The sequence below is a fragment of the Chroicocephalus ridibundus genome, chromosome 9 (assembly GCF_963924245.1).
Source record: "Chroicocephalus ridibundus chromosome 9, bChrRid1.1, whole genome shotgun sequence".
NCBI classification, from domain to species: domain Eukaryota; kingdom Metazoa; phylum Chordata; class Aves; order Charadriiformes; family Laridae; genus Chroicocephalus; species Chroicocephalus ridibundus.
Window position 1 is genome coordinate 48,565,400 of NC_086292.1, and position 7,500 is coordinate 48,572,899.

Sequence of the window (7,500 nt, forward strand, 5' to 3'; positions counted from 1 at the left end):
CGAGAGACAGTCTGTCAGGCCTGTTAGTTCAACAAAATGATGACATATTACTCGTCTGAAGGAAGAGGCATTCTTAAATCCCACTGCAAAGAAAGCATAAGTGGATAATAGGAAATTTTATAGCCCCAGAAAGCGTCCGCTATAGACTTGCCGTTGGTTTGCTTTAGAAGAAAATACGCAGGCAAAAAATCCTCGGTGCAAGAAAGCTGCTTTTTGCTCCTCCTGTTAGGGAAAGGTTTGTACTTTTAGCAAGCCCCGGCATATCAAAAGCATCGGGGAGAGGAGGCAGAACACGCTGCGTGCGCTGGGCCAGATCCTCAGCTGGAGCAAATCAGTTCTGCTCCGGGGACAATGCAGACTTTACACCAGTCTTTTTCTCAGCAGGAAAAGATGTTGCAAACATTCGTGGTTTGTTTTTTCCTTACCATTTTATTTTATTTTATTTTATTTCTGATACCAAAGCTGGGTTGTTTGGGGTTTGGGGGGGTTTTTGTACAAGATTTTGTTTTTGTCCTTTCGTCAGCAAATTCTACCCTCGCTGTGATTTCTACAAGTAAGATTTAATTATAGGTCAAAAAGCTACTGTGCAAGCGCTTCCATTTAAAACAGATTCATTTATTTGCTGTATCTTAGTTTGCTAAATAATTGCATGGTTTTAAATGAAGTTGCTGCTTTCTGATCCCTGTATTAACACGGTCTAAGATTCTTTTTGTTATATGTAATCCATACTATTGACCAAATTTGGCCTGGTTTCATTTAAATGTAAGCAGGTTGTCAAGGAAAAAAATATTTAGTTTAACTTGGCATGTAAAATAGCCATTTTACTGTTGTTTTTTCAATTGACAGAAACATCCTTTAAGCATTCATTTACTTAGTGAGAAAAAAATCGAGGGTTGGTTACAGCATGTTTCCTAGTAGGAAAGAAATGTTTTTGCTTCCACATACATCATTATATCTGACCATTTAAAAGACATTAAACACTGTTCAAATGCTAATGCCAAAATAGTGAATTAAATTATTGTATAATATCTTAAATATGATAGATTTGTGCAAATATTTCTGCTTTTATAATGGATTCCAGAAACCACTGGCAATATTTTAAGTCATCTGCTATTATTTTGAACTCTCTACCAATTTCTTACCATAGGTTTCACTACATATATCACTCGTGAGATAATACACTTCAAATGCATTTTGCTTGATTTATTTTTTTTTTTCTCCTTAGCCGGAAATAAGTTTGAACTTAAATTTTATTTGTCTATTAGAAACTTGCTGTAAAATTTGAATTTAGTTTTAGGTTTTCCAGAAGTGTTTTCTTTTTTGAAAATTGAGATATTTCAGAAAAAAAAAAAAGTTAGAAATCCAAAGTATAAAGACATTTATATTTTTTAATTTAATCTTCCTGTCTGATTTGCTTTTTTAAATGTAAAATTGATGTTTGAATAATATGGTCAAGCTTGGAAATTTAGGTAATTAGTAAATCCTGATTTTTTTAATATGTTTTTAGTATGTTTTCAGCGTGGATTATTGGCTTACAATCTTGAAAGACTGATGTTTTTTGGTTTTGGTTTTTGTTTTTGGTTTTTTGCTTTCTAACCTTAGCAATTCCAGGCAGCCTGAGGGAGCAGGGGTTCGGTTGTGTTTTGTCACCGTCATTCCAGGATGTGTTCTGTGCCTGTTCCCCTGTCTTGTGTAAAACCTCGCACCTGGTTGCGCCGACATCAGCTTCGAACCTGTGAATACTTCGGTTTGCTACCGTGGAAAAATTAACTACTGCAGATAATGACCCGTGGGCGCATCTTTGCGGTCGGGATGTAAGTTTGTGTTTTCCAGTTAGTTATGGCTTTGTCACCCTTCGCAGTCTGTATTGAATAAGAAAAAGGCTTAATGCAGCGAGCCCTTTTGTTGCTCGGTGCAGTCATCGTCTCGCCTTCGCAGCACAGGGCTGATGGTGCGGAGACCTTTCGGCTGCGGAAGTTGAGCGAGATCCTGAAACGAAGCGATGTTTGTTTGCCCTGAGAGCTACTTATCGGGAGGGGAAACAAAAACACCCAGGAGGATACATTGAAATGTCTTCTGAGAGATTTTTGCAAACATAGAAGGATCTCCTACGTGAGTTGGTGCTTCTGTGGAATGGGAGATGTTCCTGTAGTGCTTGGAAAGAAACATCTCCCCCGGTTAGAGTTCCTGCGGTTGATGCCGTTGAATGACTTGCCTGAATGAAAACGTAAATCTGGGAGACGGGCTCTCCCGAGGAGGAAAGCTAGCAGTAGGGGGATAGATTTGTGTGGTCGGTTGGTTTAGGTGGCCATTTGCAAACTGCCAGCAAATAGTGGATTTACTGAAAATTTGCATCTACGCTCTGGACGTGCTCTCTTGGCTGGGATGAGGAGCAGGCATGGATCTTCCCAAGTCACCCAGGAACTGGAGCTGAACGGGGACAAGAGTGCAGCAAATCCCTGCTCCGTTTTGCCTGTTTCCTCACCCAGGGTGCGTCTGCAAGAGCTGAAAAATTAATTGTGGCTCTGAGCCTGTTTGAGGAGTGAGAGTACCTGCTCCTCACGGCTCTGCGAGGTTGTGAGGTACTTCTGGAGATGGACACAGTGGTCCCAACGTTTGCTCTTCACTATGTCCGTGGACTGCTAATGCAGGGGTCTCTGCCAGGGGCTGAGGACTGTTTCCAACATGCCTTGTCGGAGCACGCAGCACACACGGCCATCTCCTCCTCCTCTGCTGGGCGATGGTTGCTCAACGGAGCGGGGACCCTCAAAGGCCAGAATAAGACTGAATGATTTTGATGGCTAGGCAGGTGTCTCCCTTCCATGGCAGCCGTTCTTCTGCCAGCCACACGGAACCATGTGCCTAATTCCCAAGGGAATGCAACACTACCTGTGGTGGGCAATGGAATGACATAGGAGAGGATGCTTGTTGCGTAGCGTAGTGCCTCTCATTGCCCAAACCTGCTCAGCACCTCAGTTTAGTTAGAAAAATCCACTCTTATGCCCAAATTTTTGCTGCTTTGGGTAATTTCCTTTCAGAAGTCCCTAGAACTGTGTCATGTGTAGCGATCGCAATTGATTTTGCAGCTCATCAGAGAAAGCTCAGGGGTTTTCTGGATGGGTTCCAGTGACAGGTTTTAACCATTGACATTTTTTACCTGTTCCCTTTCAAGCTAGAAGGGACTTGGAGTGGTGTGCTTACGGGGAGGGACAATCCTGATGGATTATTCATCTGCTGCTCTTCAGTGCTTCTGGTATTGGAGGCTCTCTTGTTTCCTTAGATGATTTGTTCCTCTCCTTTATTATTAGCAAGGTTTTCCTCGCTGCAGGGTATAGTGGTAGTTGTGTGTCTAATGAACGTGAAGAGATGCAGGAGCGTCGGTGGTTATGTCATCCTTGCTCTGTTTTCAGTCTAAAGACCCCAGTTCTTTCAGTGTCTCCTTTCTAGATTTCTGGCTGTTCTTGTGGCTTTTCTTTGAACTTTCTCCAGCTGGCCCACAGCTCTCTGGGGGTCCACGCACGGGCTTAGACACAGTTCTGCATGGAGCAAGGGTAACCTTGGCATGGGCTCAGACTGTACTGCTCCCTGGACACCCCACTGTGGTGTTTGTCCTTTTGCGGGTGTTTTTTGGTAGCATCATGACATTATTCGTGCTCAGTTGTGATTGGTTTTCCTCTTACGTAGTGTCCTCTAGGTTCTTGTGGTGCTCCTCTGTATTACCACGGTGGTTGTTTCATTAAACTTGGTAAACATGGGTGGCATTAAGCAAGAACTGGTTAGAACTAAACCCCGTTCCTTTCTTTGGTTTCTGGCTGACCACCCTTTGTTCTACTTATTGCACTTTTTGTCATGCTTGAAACAAGGTCTTAAACAGCAGTTTGACAAATATACTGTCTTTCGTGAGACTTGCTCGTCCCACGTTCCTGCTGACTGAGGAATGGGTTACCATTAGCACCCTGCTCCTACTCCAGGGTAGTAGTTATTGCTGGCTTCTTGCGCTCCCTCCGTTATTTCAACCGTGTGCAGTTTTTCATGCCCGCTTTGTTGAATTGTGTTACTAAACTCCGGTAAACAGATTTCTGTGAGAAGTGGCTGCAGTTCAATGGTGGATGAAATAATCTCTTTATATAAATTTGTTTGCAGACCTCTGGGAAAACCAGCGTAATATAATTGTAAGAATATATTTAATATTAAGGTTGTTGTGAATTGCCTTTTTTTTCATTCTTTTTTTTGTCACACTGTTTTGTGACAGTGAGTGAAGTTTGCCATTTGCCAAATCCACAGATCGGGATGGGGGAGGATGTTGAGAATGTCAGGAACAAGTTAGGGGGTCAGTCTTACTGCTCTGCTGCTTTGACTTCTTTCAGAAGTAAAACCATTCCGTTTTGCAAGACTTTGTAAAATATGTCTGAAGATCATTGTTTCATTCCGGAGGAAAAGTAAAACCCGTGGTGGTGAAGGCCGTGTGGAAATGCAGTTCGCTTACGTCTTCCCTTTCCATTTACGTCGGGGCAGAGGCAAAGCAAGTGTGCGGCGCTCGTCCGTTAATAGGAGACAACGTTTGTTGTTTCTGCTGTTCAATAAAACTTAACCCTCATTTGTAAAGATTAAAAATAAGTTATGTGTGCTTCTAAAATCCACGGTTTCCTAGATCAGGAAAATAAATGTTCTACCGTGAAGCCTCCCTTAAAAACCATAACTGTATGATTTGTTGGTATAGGTATTTTTCTATTAAAAAAAAAATATATCCGTAGCTTGAAAAGCAGTATATATGTAAAGAGAAAATTTGTTAACTGATATGGGAAGATCTAACCCTGGGTCACCTGCAAATCTCTCAAACAAGAGCTCCAGGGCAAGTCCTAATTCCAGAGAGTAAAAGCGAAAATTAAAGCTATAGCGAGTGACTCCTCTAAGTTACCCGGGGTGGATTCATTTGAGTTCCGTTGATTGTGCTTGTGAATATAATGTGAAAGGGATGGTAGAGGTCTTCTCAGCCACTTCCCGTCCAAAGTATCTCCATGGAGACAGAAATATAACCTGATGGTCTGTCAAAAGTTGCTGTTCGTAACCAGAGGCATTCATTAAATCGTAGACGAAGCAGGAGGCAAACTTTTGCATTTTTAACCAACCTAAAAAAAAGTGCCATTTGGGTAATGTGCTTTATGGAGTAGTTTATCCAGATAGCACTGATATTTCATGACCTGAGAAACGGGCTGTTAATGTGATAGATTTATTTATCATTTTCCTTGCTTATTCAAATTATAAACTGTCACATGCAGTAAGTACAGAAAAAACCCCACAGCAAATACAATACAGACTCGAAAATACCAAATAGCCGACCTAATTCTGCAACTTCATGTGGTTTCAGTTGTGTGCGAAAAACTTAGAAAGCCTCACCAGCTGGATTTTCCAGCGATGAGCGGGTCAGGGGCTTACGCACGTTCTTCTGGCGTGGCTGAGGGAGCGCGTTGGTGGCAAAAGGCTTAAAGTGACTATTCTGAGGTGACAGTGATGTTTTTTGATACCATTAAAATGCACGCTGTGCCTCCTTTGTCTTGCTTTCAAGCAGGTTTTTCACTCGCGTCACTGCCACCATTTCCCTATTTGAAATTCTTCGTGGGAAGTACAAAACCATGGCAGTGAGAGTCTCCGTCCTGGTCCCCCGGCGTTCTGAGCACCGCGCAGGGGACGCGCCACGCCAAACGCTCGAGCTTTTGCGCTGCAGCCGCTGCATTGGATCCCTGGAGACGAACCTGCCTCCTGAACTTCTTATCCCCCGGTAGCGCACGAAAACCAGGCGGTTAGGGGAAGGAAAAAAGGAGCGTGGGTGAACAGGAAGATAAAACATTTTACGTTGAGTACTTCTAAAACTGTTCTTAATGTGCTATAAAACTGGATGCTTCACTTTTTCATGAACTGTGTGCAAAAGGAGAAGCACTGACTGTAAAGTTGTCGTCAGTTAGGTTTGGTTTATAGTTGCAGCGGCTGCCCAATAATGTGATCTTGGAAAAGGTAAACAACATAGTTTTAACAGTGAAAAATATGCCTAATATAAATACAGCTAAGTTCATTGCTGTTCAGAACTTGAAAAATACGACTGTAACATTGCATTTTCTAGTGGAGTTAACAGAGGAGCACAGTGCAGCCTTACAAGCAATATATCTGAGGCAGAGAAAATAGGTAATACATCTAACTGGGGAGTCTCTGTGGCATTCGCATAGAGGAAAGCACAGTAGCTTTATTTAATTGAGAAAATGAATCAATTACAATGATGTTGCATCATCAAATGCAAGGGAAATAGCAGATATGTCATTACATCGGGTAACAGTGTTAAAAAGTAATTGAGTGTCTTAAGCATTTTGAATCAATTCCAGGTGCTGGCACAGCTACCTTAATGCAAAATTTATGAAGATGATCTCAAAATAATATGTCGCCATCAAAATCGTGTAATAAAACCCGGTAACGATGTGCGTGTGAGCGAGCACACGTCTCTTGCAGAAGCAGGGCCCGCTGCTCCAGCGGAGAGTTGCGGTGTCACGGGAAGAATTCTGTAATGCTTCAATTTGCGTTGCTTTATTTTTCATTAGAAGCACTGAGCGCTTTTATTAGAAATAATATTTTAAATCTTGTTCTGGAATTAGATGTAGTCATATCTGTGTGGAGGGTACTATATGTGATCCCACCTCTATTCCTTTTCATGACAAGACCTATTTTCCTGGTAAGGAAATGTGACTGATACTCTGTTCGGGCGAAAACCAGAATCACCCCTTCACGTGCGCTAGTCTAAAGGAGCTCCGAATCATCCCTATTGAATAAGAGGAGTCTATTTTGTCATTTAGCATTTGGAAGTGAAGTATGGGGGGGGAAAAAAAAAGTCTTTTTATATATCCACAGAATATTTTGCTTATTAGCAATAATGCAAACCAGCACATTTATTCTGTTGAATTGTAATAGGTTGTCATTGACCATTAAAAAATATAATGGGCTACCTCTATCTATTTATTGTTCTCTTTTCTTCCTTGGAAAAAATAGGATTATACGCAGAAACTTTATGTGTATATTTGTGCACCACTAATACACTAATGAAAGACTTCACATGCGTAATTCCGGTTATTTTCTTGGTGCTGGTTTTCAGCCCCCTCTGTATTCCATTTTACTACCTGTAAAGTATTAGTAGAGGGTCCTGCCTCTGGCTGGGTATTGGGGGAGAGCGCTTCCAAAGCTGATGGCAGCCCTGCGACATTCATCATCATGGCACTATACAACAGAGAATATTAAATGTAAGGGGGAAGCCAAATAAACTGCGTTAGAACAGAAGACGGCGTTTTCACTAAGGACTGCATTCTGTTTGCAGCCGGATTATGTTGGGTTGCAAGCAACTTTGTGTCTGTTTAGGAAAAATACGTCATTAATTATCCACACCCACTAGAAATGGTATGCATATACAAATTACCAGAATACCAGCATCCCTAAATTCAGTCAGATGTTTTGCATTAAGTA

The 7,500-nt window shown here is 41.8% G+C and overlaps 1 protein-coding gene across 3 annotated transcripts in view; it reads left to right on the plus strand.

Annotated features, from left to right (window-relative positions):
• The window catches only part of MAP2K5 (mitogen-activated protein kinase kinase 5), a 141,509-nt gene that overhangs the window by 92,963 nt on the left and 41,046 nt on the right, over nucleotides 1-7,500 (plus strand). The gene's annotated exons all lie outside the window — the stretch shown is intronic.